The sequence below is a fragment of the Alosa sapidissima genome, chromosome 9, assembly GCF_018492685.1.
Source record: "Alosa sapidissima isolate fAloSap1 chromosome 9, fAloSap1.pri, whole genome shotgun sequence".
Lineage (NCBI taxonomy): Eukaryota > Metazoa > Chordata > Actinopteri > Clupeiformes > Clupeidae > Alosa > Alosa sapidissima.
Window position 1 is genome coordinate 28,855,596 of NC_055965.1, and position 13,748 is coordinate 28,869,343.

The 13,748-nt window shown below is 39.8% G+C and overlaps 2 protein-coding genes across 13 annotated transcripts in view; both read right to left on the reverse strand.

Annotated features, from left to right (window-relative positions):
• The window catches only part of LOC121719397 (NACHT, LRR and PYD domains-containing protein 12-like), a 220,791-nt gene extending 214,405 nt beyond the window's left edge, over positions 1-6,386 (reverse strand). For 4 of the 9 annotated variants that reach the window (XM_042104981.1, XM_042104977.1, XM_042104976.1 and 1 more), the window contains exon 1: positions 6,250-6,385. The gene's annotated coding sequence lies outside the window, so the exon portion shown is untranslated. Of the gene's footprint in view, positions 1-6,249 lie in introns of all 9 variants that reach the window. The other 5 variants (XM_042104966.1, XM_042104978.1, XM_042104968.1 and 2 more) reach the window with 3 other exon arrangements.
• Positions 1-13,748, reverse strand: part of LOC121719407 (NACHT, LRR and PYD domains-containing protein 3-like) — an 851,137-nt gene that overhangs the window by 83,163 nt on the left and 754,226 nt on the right. The window lies entirely within an intron of this gene.

Here is a 13,748-nt window from a genome sequence, read left to right on the forward strand (position 1 = left end):
CGTTATGATATGAATTTTTTATATACCGCCATACCGGTGTATTTGATCACACAACGTTTGGAACGCTGCGCCGCGCGACAGTTTCAGACGGGACTTTTTTCACACGCACGCATGGTGCCACTGCGAGGCATAGTGAGAGTAAACACAAAACACCTTAAGTTTTTCCCCTGAAGTATGACCCTTAAGGCTTATTCATTTCTCCTTAGGTAAGGGGTTTGTTGGGTGTTGCACAGAATACCTTGTGAATAAATTGTTTCTTTAGTTAAGGAAAAACGTTAAGGGATACTGCATTGAAAGGGATTTACCATCACGAAAATTCTATTGAGATTGTTCAACAGCTGTAACTAGCTGGCTAGTAGGTGATGTCGTTAGTTAGCAACCCGCCGAACACAGTGAAGTTTAATGATCTTATCATTCATCTCACCTTCAGAATATTCGCTGAAATTATCCCGGTAGCAAGTAAAGCATGTTATAGGCATGCACTGAGCAATACTAGCTGGCTAGTTAGAAATGATCCTGACTGTCATCAGTGCACCAAAACAAACTTTTTTGTTAATGTTTTGCCTAGCGAACCGAACCGAAGCCCACACGCAGGCTAACACATCCACATGAAGTTAACATTAGCCTACCACTAACGTCATGTAAACCATACAATAACAATAAGGCATGTTTCTGATAGGCCTCTTTAACAGAGAGGTTTTATTTTAAATTGTATAATTTTCAAAAAAGTATCATTATTGCAAGTTGCACTACTTTTGGTATTGGTTTTATACAAGGTGTTTGTGAAATTTGCACAGTAAAAGTTCTGTATTTTGACTGCAATTGTCTTTGCATTCTGATTAGATTCTTCATTAGAATCATGAGTGGCTCTTTGTAAACAGCATCATTTTCTGGGGCCATGCAAAACTGCATTACCACTAATGTGGAGTTATTCTACTTCATGACAGTAAAATAGACCATCCTTAGTCAATTTACTGCAGCAATTCCTCTCTCAACCTGTAGAAAATGCTGTGAACATCTGATTATGCATGGAAAATACCGTCATATACCGTGAAACCGTAAGAATTTTGAAAAATACCGTGATATACATTTTTGGTCATACCGCCCAGCACTAATACTGAATGCTTTTACAAAACTATGCCGATTGGCCTAAATTTTCATCAGAGGCAAAGAGCTGACCTGAGACCTGCTGGATGGGGTAAATCTAGTCATGATAGATTTGATATACAAATCATTCTTAGCTCCAGTCAAGGCCTCATTGTCTTCAGTGTACATGTTTTTTTGCTCTTGGGTGCTCCTTGTTGGTGCCCCCCCCCCCCCCCCCCCCCCAATCCTCCCCCACCTTTCTTATGCAGCCCTTGCCACTTAACCCTTACAAGCCCGACCGTTCTAATTTCGTTTTAAAATTTTAACGATGACCAATCATCTAATATCTCAGCTGTCCAATGACTGATTTTATTTCTGAAATCTTCCCCGTAATGCTGACAACATAAGCTTCAATTTGATATGATTGGTTAAGGGGTTTATGGCGCGAAATGTTTTGGATACTTGAAGATGAGTCGTGAAAAAAACTTTTCACTTCAGTCGTACATTTTAACATGGACCACCAGATGCCACCTGCACTTCGTTGGAGTTTACCTCGACTGGAAACCACACAGCTGGATAAACTGAGGTAATATATATTTTACATCGTTTCTAGTTATGGTTAATCTTAATTTGTAGTCATAAAATCATGTTATTTGACAGTAATATGCTTTCTCATCAGCGTCAACATTATGGCATAGCGGGGGCTAAGTGCATCGTCATGTAACTTTAGCTAGCTGCATTACTCTGAACTGCTTACAGTATTCTCGTTTGCTTTTGATATCAGTTATTTTCATTTGACAATTTCATTTAAAAACCTGTTAGTATATAACCTGTAAGTAAGTTTGTTTTCTAGTACCAATTTGCTTGTTAGGTAAGCATTATATTGGCAAGTCAGTATAGCATACCAAAGCTGAATAAATCAATGGGCGCCGCGTTTCTAAGTTGCGTTCTCTTACATGAAATAAGTTGAGCGATATTTTTACTCCTCTCAATATGTAGTTGTAGAAAACAAGATGTGAAATCACGGATTCTGTCAGAAATGTAGTGCTAATTAACGTATTGCCTCTCCTCGGGTTGTTACCTCGCTAGGCAGTTTGTAGTGAACTGTTTTACCTTGCTAACTTCTAAATGACAAACATCAGACGTGCTTGTCTCAACATTTTCGAAGATGGCATGACTTGATATTATACTCTTCTCAATATGTAGTTTTATAGAAAACATGATGTGAAATCACATATTATGTCAGAAATGTCATTATTGCATTTAAGCAGTTAGTTACTAGGTGAAATGTAATCTGGCCTTATCTTAATGCCAGCCAGGCAATCAGATTTAGGGTAGCTAAACCCATGTGTAATAAAATGACTTTTCATACTTCTAAATATTTTTGAGTTACTCAAAATGCTTCAATAGTTTAGGCTACCTCTTCTTGTGTATGTATGTGCACACACGCACACATCTGTAGTTTTGTGATTTTATTTTTTAAATGAATAAATGTATTACATTTGTATGATTTTATTGTTGTTTCAGATGGAGGATGACAAGACCTACACAGACCTCCTTGCAGGCCTGAAGAGGTAGCTGACTGCTGATGAGCTTGCACTCACAATGTTGAAGACCATGTGAGGATGGAGGAAGAAGGTATAGATTTAGGTGGCGTGCGTAGGGTGGTGTAGACTGCCACTAAAACACTGTGAAATAGACTTGTTATGTTGATTTTTATGTTGTTGTCCCAGGCATATGTGGTTTTACCAACCGGAACGGGTGGGAGGTTGTGCTTAGTAGGCCGTCGTATGCAAACACAGTGCAGGGGCATGGGACGAAGAGACCCCAGAAGAGTTTCACAGTTTTCTGGGATTGATCATTGACATGGGACTTCACTTCCCTCCCTAATATCCATTGCTACTGGGGAACCAAGTCTCTGAAGGGATCAGGGAGCGTTGACCAAATGAGAAATACATATTGTGTACACTTTTTCTCCATTGACATTGCTGTTTCAGTAGTTTCTTATTATTTCAAGTTTGGCAATGCAGAATCTGGTGTTGAACCTAGGTTTGGTAGCTACAGCCAGAAAGACTTTGGCGAAAATCTATCACAACAGCTGGCAGGCATTTCCGTCAAAATTTAAGCCTCGCCTTCAGCTGCTCCAACTACTACTCTGTCGTCTTTTCATCAAGTACATATTCCTGTACAGCATAATAACACTAAAGTAGCTTGTATGGCCTGGAGTTTAGCGGTAGGTGACTGCTTTTTTGGTAAACAAAATTGCTGTCAGATTTGGCATTCTACAGAAGGGGATGCGTTTCGTTATGAGTCATAGGTCTTCTGTGTTTAACCTTCAGGTTCCCCACCTTTCCCTATCCTCCTCTGTGTGTGTGTGTGTGTGAGTTTGTGTGTATAGGTGTGTATGTGTTTATTCTCAACAGGCTTGTTCTATGTAATCCACTTTCAAATGTTTAGACACATTGATTTTTGAGTGATGTTGAAGTTGATTGTATTCCTAGCTTTTCATAAATAATACATTTTATAGATGTACAAGGATACAAGGATACAAGGAAGTTTATTGTCACATGCATATAGTTACTGGAAGTAAGAAATGCAGTGAAATTATGTCTGGTGTCAACCTATTTGTGCATTAATGGGGGGGGGGGGGGGGTAAAACGTGCAGTAGAAGAGGGTTTAGTAGATTAAGTGGCAAGGGCTGCATAAAAAAGGTGGGGGAGGATTGGGATTGGGTGGGGGGCACCAACAAGGAGCACCCAAGAGCAACAGGGGCAAGGAAAAACTCCCTTACCAAGGAAGAAACCTTGGGCAGATCCACGGCTCAAGGGGCTAACCCAACTGCCAGGGGTCTTGGTGTGTGTGTTGGGGGGATGACAGGGGAGATGGGATAGTGTGCTGTGTATGTGGGGAGAGGGTAGTGTGCAATATGTGTGTTGGAGAAGCTTCCTCATGAGACAATGTGCTGTGTATTTTGTGGGGGGGGGGGGGGGGGGGGGGCAGTGTGCTGTAAGTATGTTGGGGATGTGTGTTGGAGAAGCTTCCTGATGAAATAATGTGCTGTGTATGTGGGGGGGGGGGGGCAGTGTGCAGCAAGTATGTAGAGGAGGCTTACTGTAGCAAGCAGTGTGCTGTATGTATGTGAAGTGATGACAGTGATGATGTAAGTGTGTGTGTTGGGGGGGGGGGGGGGGGTCAGGGTCAGGGACTTACTATTGCAAGCAGAGTACTGTATGTAATGTATGTGAGTGATGACAGTGCAGATGTGTGTGTGGGCGGGAGGGGAGTGGAGCAGTGACTGTGTGTGTGTGTGTGTAGTGTGTGTGTGTGGGTAGGTGGGGGCAGTGTGCTGTAAGTATGTAGAGGATGTGTGTTGGAGAAGATCCTGAAGACAATGTGCTGTGTATGTGGGTATAAGATATATATAGATGTATATCACATATTACACCAATTTATATAAGGAAGTTGTATCTGTTAAATCAAATGTATTCTATGTCTCTATTCAGAATTGATCTTCAATAAATATATAGTATACTTACTTCCTGTATTACTGGTAAGGTACATGTTTTTCTTTTATATATCATTATTGTTGACTGTAGCATTTGCTTATATACAAATAAATGGTTTATTCTTATGGACCAAATAAATCTAAACCATTGTGTCTGACTTCATTATTAGTTTTTATGCATACTTTTATGTTTTTGGTGAGAAAGAGAATGTGAATTCGGTCAACATTCTAAATCCCGTTTCCTGCATTTTTTTACACTTATCACTTAATTTATCATAACTTTTGAAAGGTTAAAGATATTCCAATTCAGTCTTTTTTGTTAAATAGCCCACAACTTGCTGAACATGTCATACACTCTATATTTTTCTCTATCTCGTATAGAAATATGATGAAAATTCATTTTTCCAGTAAAACCGACGACCTGTTCTGTATTGCTCTCTCTCTCTCTCTCTCTCTCTCTGTGTGTGTGTGTGTGTGTGTGTATGCACACACACACACACACACACAGTATTTCCATGCATATATATATATATACATATGTATTGTATGTAGTATTGCATTACTAGCCTATTCTAATTTGGTTTGTTCTATTGACATGGAATGAATGAACAGGCACACGTGACTATGGAGTAGGTCTACTTCACAATTCAGATTTTCAGATGCTGCGTTGTAGCTGACAACGGCCCTAAAATCTCGAGTGTCTAGGTTTATTGCTGGTGCCTGGTTGCTGTAGTGTAGTGCAATGTTGTCATCTGCTGGCCGTGTCGCGCAATAGCGCCACAACATATGTAATTTCACTTGACATTACGGTAAAAATCTTGTTTTTCCATACTAATATTCGTGTCATCCAGAAAACATATTGCTTAATTCTTTTGACATTTCGTTCCTTTATAAATTGTAATTTAATATAAAGGTACGTTTTTGAATGTCATTACTCTGACATGTGAGGGATAACGGCCACCGGCGTGACCTGTTTATACGTGACTCATGGACAAGGGGAAATGCCATTAACTCGGCGTCACGCAGCGGCAATTTTCTTAATATCGATATTTCGCCACATTACTTAATCCAAATTCTGTAATTTTTGCTGGATGGATGTTGTACAAAAATGTAGTTTCGTATCAAAGTGGAATGGTTGTTGTCATAAGTCAGCGGCGTTAGTTTGAGCACATAATTTGAGCACAAAAAAGTAATTGAACACATAAAACGTTTTGTTTACATGTGTTCAATGTAAGTCAATGGGCGCCGGTATTCGGCCAATGGCGGCGTCCAAAGAATCTTTTGCCGGATAGCGGGACAGACAGCGGTCTTAATTTAGCTTGAAAGTTAACCTGATACGGAGGTTAGTTCTGTGGCATAAATTCCCATGGTTACCAAGCTGGGATTCACGTTAACCTCATTAATGGAACGGAATTCTCACTAAAATTAGCAAAACTTATCGAAATAAGCCAGGTTTGGCCTTTAGCGAGGTTGATGGAATACCCCCATGGTCTAGGGCGAATAACGAGCGAGTATATTGATCGAACGTGACCTACGACAAAAACATAACTACAGTTTTGCTACTCGGACAATTGCAGTTTTGCTACATAAAGTAGTACAGTGCAGCCAGCCTTTGCATTATTTGAACTACGAGAAGAAACAACAACGGTCAGTCTTACCACATCCTATGTTGTCACGTTTTCGATGAGAAGCAAAACTTCCCTGCGTTACATGCTGTGAGACATTTTGGAGACGTCAGATGCAACCTTCCTCGCGCGATTTAAAACTTACCAGAGCCCGTCTACTGTTCTTACCCAGTTATTTTTTTCCTTTTTAATGGCGGTTGGCAAACTACTTTTGGAAGCATTACCGCCACCTACCGAGTGTGAGTCTAGATATATTTAAATCTTAATAATAGCTAAAAAAATCAATAAAGAAAGAAAAGCAATTAGGCTACTCTATATTCTTCCAATCAGACCAGTTTCTTCCAAGAAGTGAAACAAAGCTCTAAAACAACTTCACCGGAGTTTTTCTGAAGAATTGTTTCTACTCGGCTCACTCTCTATCTCCAACTCTTGAATGAGTTGCTGTCTCTCCTGGTTAAAGGTATTAAATTTTTCTACAACATGCTCTACAGTCTCAGCGGCATCACATACGCTACACTTTCCATCAGCATGCTTTTTTAAAAGAAATAAAGTACTAGCCAAACCAGTATGCCCAAACCTCATTCTTGAGATAATATTTTCTTCATGAGTAGATCTAGTAGTTGGTCTTGCACTGCCCACAAACCTCTGGATACTGTATTTCCTACCACTGCTAGCATTATCCCAATCACTTTGCCATTTTCCCTCAGATTTTGATTTGACTGTGGTTTTAATTCCAGATTTACTATGATTTATATCCATGGTGACCTCAAGAGATTTGCATGCCTTCTTAGTGTTCTTATCAGCTAATTAATTTCCCTTTACTCCTAAATGCGCTGGTACCCATAGAAAACTTACATTTATATCAGAATTTAACAATCTACTTATCTGTACAATTTCTAAAACAATATCCTGCCTGGACTGAGACATAGCACTTTGGATGCTCATCATTGCAGATACAGAATCTGAAACATTTAATTGTTAATTTCTTCACTCAATTTTAATTCTAAAAGGTCTAAGTCAATTACAGGGTTTCTCAGTATCCACAATGGAACTGTTGGATAAGACACTGATGGACACACATTAAGCAGATGAAGACCCAATTCACTTGTCTTCTGACATATAATCCACCCAAAGCTTTGATTTTGAGACTTATCTCTCTCTTGACAGTGGATTAAAGAGGCTTGACTTATATGATCTTCCTTTTGCCCTCTAAGATTAGCCCAATAAACCAGTGTTAACTGATCCCTCCTAATATGCAGAGGCTCAACCTGAATTGCATTAACTGGGGTAGTCTTTATAGCACCACAGCATAACCTCAAAGCTTTATGTTGAATTACATCTAGCTTCATTAAGTGGGACTTAGCTGCAGATCTGTAAGCTACACACCCATAGTCAAATACAGACCTAATGAGGCTGATGTAAATAGTTCTCAAGGCTGGCCTATTTGCACCCCAATCCACTCCACGCAAGCATCGCATCACATTTAACACTTCATTACATTTCTCTATCATCTTCTTGGATATGCACAGACCAGGTTAGCCTCAACTCTTTCTAGAACCAATCAACTCTTTCTAGATCTTGAAAGTGTTGTGAATCAGCCTCATTTCTGTAAATGTACATACTGCGTACTTCTTATGGTCATCTGTGATTTTTGTAACCATGTGTACCCTGTGTGTGTCTTTGGTCTGTATGCAGTGTATCCATTGTTTATCCTTGAATGATTAGAATTCAATGAAAGCCTGTCTAGATGCCTTTTGCCTATCACCAGGTGTGAAATGTTAATGTTTGTAGAACAGCATGTGTCCAAGCCTCTGAAGGACTTCCCAGGAAAGGGGGTAGTTTTAATTAAAAGACAATAGAAGCTGGCCAGACCTGATGAAGGTCTAATTCTCATCCTCCCTTTCTATTGCATATTCAAACTGGGTTGGACCTAGAGGTCACTCCTTCTCTATGTGTGTAACTTTAAATATGGTAGACTGTTTCTGTATAGTCAGAGAAGTCAGAGAATACTGAGAAGTCAGAGAATACTGAGAATCTGGTGAAATCCATTATGGCGTGAAACGAACATGTACTTCTCTCCATTGGGGGCCACTGGCCCCTCATTGAAAAGAATAAAGTCTGGATCCTGATCTTGCATCGTCCTGATTGAGTCTGAAGAGAAATATGGTAGTAAAAATATACTATCAATCTGTACCAGATATCTTCAGTTTTAAACCTTGGGGAATATTTCTCCTAGTAAAAAATGCTGTCTTAGTCTTATCTATGGAAATTCTAAATCCCCATTCAAGTGCCCATCTTTGGACAGCGTCCACTGACTGTTGCATCTTATTCACAATAAAGTTAACATTTCTACCTCTCTTCCACATAGCCCCATCATCTGCAAACAATGCAACATTAACTGATCTCTCTATACTTTTAAAAACATAATTAATCATAATCAAAAATAATACTGGACTGATAATACTACCTTGAGGGACACCACTCTCAACTACATATTCATTACTACAGTATATCATTAATTTTAACTATAATTCGCCTACCAGATAAAAAGTTACTAATCCACTGGAACATTCTTCCCCTGATTCCCATTTGCCTCAGCTTAATAAGAAGACCTTCCCTCCATACCATGTCATAGGCCTTTTCAACATCAAAAAATATGGCCAAAAACTGTCTCCTTATTAACCTGGGCTTTCCTTATTGAATCTTCCAAAGCAACTATTGGATCCATAGTCCCCCTTCCTTTCCTAAAACCACTCTGATAGCTATGTAAAAGGTTTCTTGTTTCTAACCAGTAAACCAGTCTATCATTCACCATTCTTTCCATTATTTTAAGTTAATGCTATAGGTCTGTAATTACTTGGGCACTTTGCATCTTTCCCAGGCTTCCGAATAGGAATGATAACAGACTGCTTCCATTCTGCTGGGATGACTCCCTCTGACCACACCCTATTAAATAAACTCAACACCAACTCCTTCCCCTTATCAGTCAAATTCTCTAGCATGACATAACAGATCATATCCCTCCCTGGGGTAGACCTTCCAACTTTCTTTAATGCCCTATTAAGCAGGGGCGATTCTAGACCTAGAGCTTTGCTGGGGCACAGGCCCCCAACTCCCAATACATAAAAAAAAAAAAAACATTTAAATGCGCACAATATGAAATAAATGGATTTTTTGTCTAGCCCCCATCATGTCCTCATTCATTTCTTGCATGTCTCTCTCCTCCTCCTCCTCCTCCTGCCTGGTACTGGACTGCCCAGCCTGTGCTCTTTCTCCCCTCTCTTCTTCTTTTCGACCTTCTTCTCCTCCTCCTTCTCCTCCAGCACTCTCTCCCTCAATTGTTGTAGCAGCCACTGCAGCAACATCCAAACACATACATGTAGGCATAAGTAGTCCTACTGTATACTCACTGCATGAATTTAATAGGCTTTCCTACACAAGGGAAGCTTATTTTTAGTCAATATTGAGATATACTTCCCTCCCAGGCAAGGGTCATGTAGTCATCCTGGCAATACTGCAGTTCTTTCTAGCTTAAATAGCCTACTAAAGCCTTCATACTGTTGGTGATAATTTGCAAATGTAGCCTAATAATCTACACATAATCAGAGTCTGATTCTGTGTAGATTATTATAGGCAACATTTACAAATGCAGCAAACTTATTTAAGTTTGCCATTAAACCATTGATCAAATCACAGCACTGGCTATTACCAGCATAAATGTTACCTTTAATGTGGGCAATTATCATACCTCCCTCGTCCTCATCTCTCCTCACTGTTCCTTTCCCTCTGCCTCTGTTCAGGAAGAATTGTCTGATGTCCATCTCTGAATAGTTTATCAGAAGGCTATGTTTAGTTTTACAGTAGGACAGCTTCACAAACAGTATAGGCTACTTTTACAGGACTCTCTCTCCAGTATACGTATAAATCATTATTAATTGTCCGCATGTGTGCATGCAGCCTACACATGGTGTGAGTGTGTGTGTGAGGGAGAGAGCACAAGCTGGTAAACTGTTGCTAAATTTAGGCTACGAGGCATTGAAAAACAGTTGCTAATTATGTGGGCAACCTACTATAACAGCGATCAACTTGTCATTTTTTCTGTCAAACAAGTTGTGAATTTGCTGTAACATTAAAACAGGGGACGACTTACTCTGTGCTCAAAGTGATATGACGAGCTCCAGTGGACGAAATACTCGGAAGAATCATGTGAACGATTTTCATTGGTTGTTGCGTTCAATCTTACCCAGCTACAGACGTGCTATTTCCTGATTGGCTATTATGGCCCCTTTTCTTTTTTCCTTGTTTTTTTTATTGGCTGGTAAGTGACAGGCTCGAGTCATGACTAAAGCACGCACGGAGATGCGCTCATGAATGCCATTTCCATCGAGAGCAGCGCTAGAATTTTACTGGGGCACTGGAGACTTTTACTAAGGCACGTGCCCCAGTGAATAAGGTCTAGTGACGCCCCTGCTATTAAGTTCTTGTAGGTTAAAATGAGCATTTAAATTTTCCCCATCTCCTGTCTCCTCAAATAAAACACATCTGTATTTTTTAACTGTCATACCTCTTCCCTTTTTCTCCTCATGATTAAGGTTCTCTGAGCTATGCACCTTTACCAATGCCTTCACTATGGCCTGTGCTTTATCTTTACTATTTGTCATAACTCTTTGATCATTAGTCATTACTGGATACACAAATTCCCTCCCATTCCCTCTCATCTTCTTGATCATGTTCCATACACTTTGAATTGGAGTTGTTTTTTCAATTGAATCGCAGAACCTTTTCCAACACTCCCTTTTTGCACTTTTAACTGTGCGCCTCAATACAGCTTGACACTGTTTGTATTTAATCAAATTTCCAAAAAAAGTTCTAAAAGCGTTATTACGGTCCCTGACAGTCTTACTACATTCCTCAGACCACCAGGGTACAATCTTTCCTTTACTACCTGATTTTGACTTGGGAATGGATATCTCAGCAGCCCTAATTATGCTGTTTGTAACTAAATAGTTACTGTAGGGGAATCATGTAATTTTAGGAACGGTTCATATAGATTTTTGCAACTGGTGATTTTATACTTGCTAGGACCCCATTGAATACAAAACAACCTGTTTCCAATTTTTTTCTTAATTTTCAGTGCCAAAATTCAAGATGGCGGACAATATATGCGGAAAAATAATATATAGTTGAGTTGAGTTGTTTTAAACATGTTCCACTGAAGGGCTTTAGCTGTTTGAAAACCATGTTTTGAGGAGCTGACACAAATTTCTCACATCCAGCTACAAGCCTACAAAGTGTGTTAATGACATCATCATGACTTGATTGACTTGAAACAGAAACCTTTCCTTTCCCACGGGATAAAAGGTAAATGGCGGGACAAACGGTTGACTTTCAATTTCTTGATAGGATAGGATACAATAGGATACCCGATACTGTAGGTCCACCGACTCTATACACGATGTGATTGGCCTGACCGAAGTTTGGTTTTTCCACCTAACAAGTCAACAGAGAGTTGCTAGACTACCCTGGCTGCAAATTACATTTGCTGCCGCTAGGGTGTGTCAAGATTTCTAGGCTGAGATGTATCTTTTGCCGACGTTCTCCAGTGCCCATGATAATGAGACTGTCTTTGTTGATGTCTGGTACCCTGCGAAGGGCAAGCATCTGTGTGACATGTGTAGATATGTGGGGTTTTGCCAAAATGATTTACTGCTACTGCCACCTTTGTGTGTGTGAACTGTGACTGGCCATTTCCATTTTGGATTTTGGACCTGTGCAGTCCGGGGAAAAATTGGAAACAGGTAGTTTTGCAAACTATAGGGTCTGAAGAAGTGAAAAAACATAATTTTCAAAAATCTATATATTCATATATGAAATGTTCCAAACACCTTTTTTTGCTACATATCGCCCTGCACTATAAGTAACACATAGATTCAACACTGACACTATCTCCAATTTCCACTAAACTACTCTCACTGTTGCCTGAAAAGGTTTCCGGTCAGTTCATATTCAACAATGAGAAAACCCATTTTCGGGGTGTTTTGTTATACTGTATCATTGTTCAAATACGCAAAATGAAACTGATCGCACAGGACCGTTTCCCAATCTGCTTCCCTTAAAATCCATCTCCCACTTCTTATCACCTGCTCTCTTAATAGCTCAATCTCAAACTGAACAACTACAGGATAATGGTCACTACCCAAAGTACTCTCATTTAACACCTCCCAACTACATCTGCCTGCTAAAGTTTGAGACACTATTGTGAGGTCTATAGCAGACTCATTTCATCTTGCTACATCCACTCTCGTACATGAACCATCATTCAAACACACAAGTTCTTTTTCATCTAAAAACTTCTCAACTACACTGCCATTTATGTCATTTGTATCTCCCCAAAGTGAACTGTGGGCATTAAAATCCCCACAGCAAATGACCTTTGCACCCAAACCCTCCCAAATCTCTTCTAAATGCTCTAACTCAATCTGGTTACATGGATTATAAAAATTTACCACACTCACATTCCCTTGTTTAGTCCATACCTCAATACCTATATATTCCAGATCAACTCCTCTCATTATCTCTCTATATTGTCCCCTCTTAACAAAAGTAACACACCCTCCACCATTACCCCCCACCCTCTCCTGATACTAATGTAACCCTTAATAACAAAATCTAGTGAACTCTTTAGCCAGGATTTCTGAACACAAATCACATCTGGTTTATCATTTAAATCTTGGAGGAAACCTTTAAATTCCTGACCATTAGCTATAAGACTTCTAGCATTCCATTGTAGGATCACTAAGGTTGACTTATCAATGGTGATGAAACTACTATCTCTGGGGGTTCGACCAACCTATTCAGATCAGCATAGACCTTTTCCCAAGATAAATTAGTGAGGTTTAATAATTTTGCTGCAGCTTTCACTATAATTCTAATTTTCTCTGTTCTGTTTTTAGCCTGCTCAGTACAATTTATTACATATGCTATAAATAGCACTAAACTCTCTGAATTAATCATGGTTTCACTTTGCCTTTTCTCCTTATCCACTTCTTTAACAGCTTCGGCATAAGAGAGGTTTTTATTTGCTTTAACCTGCTGCACAGCCACAGCCTTTTTTCTCACTGGACAACCACCATACGTGGCTGTATGGTCCCCACCACAATTACAACACTTCCTCATCACCCCATCCCCGCACTGGCCATACTCATGATTACCTCCACACTCACCACATCTCAGACTACCCTTGCAAATAGTAGCTACATGACCATACCGCTGACACTTAAAGCATCTGATTGGAGGGGGTACGTATTCACGCACATAAAAACTCATAAATCCTACCATAACCCTTTCCGGCAGCCTTTGCTCTCTAAACTCCAGAAGCAGCGACGTACTCTCAACTTTACCCCCATCTCGCTTTGCCATCAATCTTTTAATCCCCAAAACTGTCCCTCCTTTAATGTTCTTTTTAATATCCTCCAAATTTTCACCAAGTGCTACTCCTGAAATGACTCCTCTTGCTCCACGCTCAGCAAACT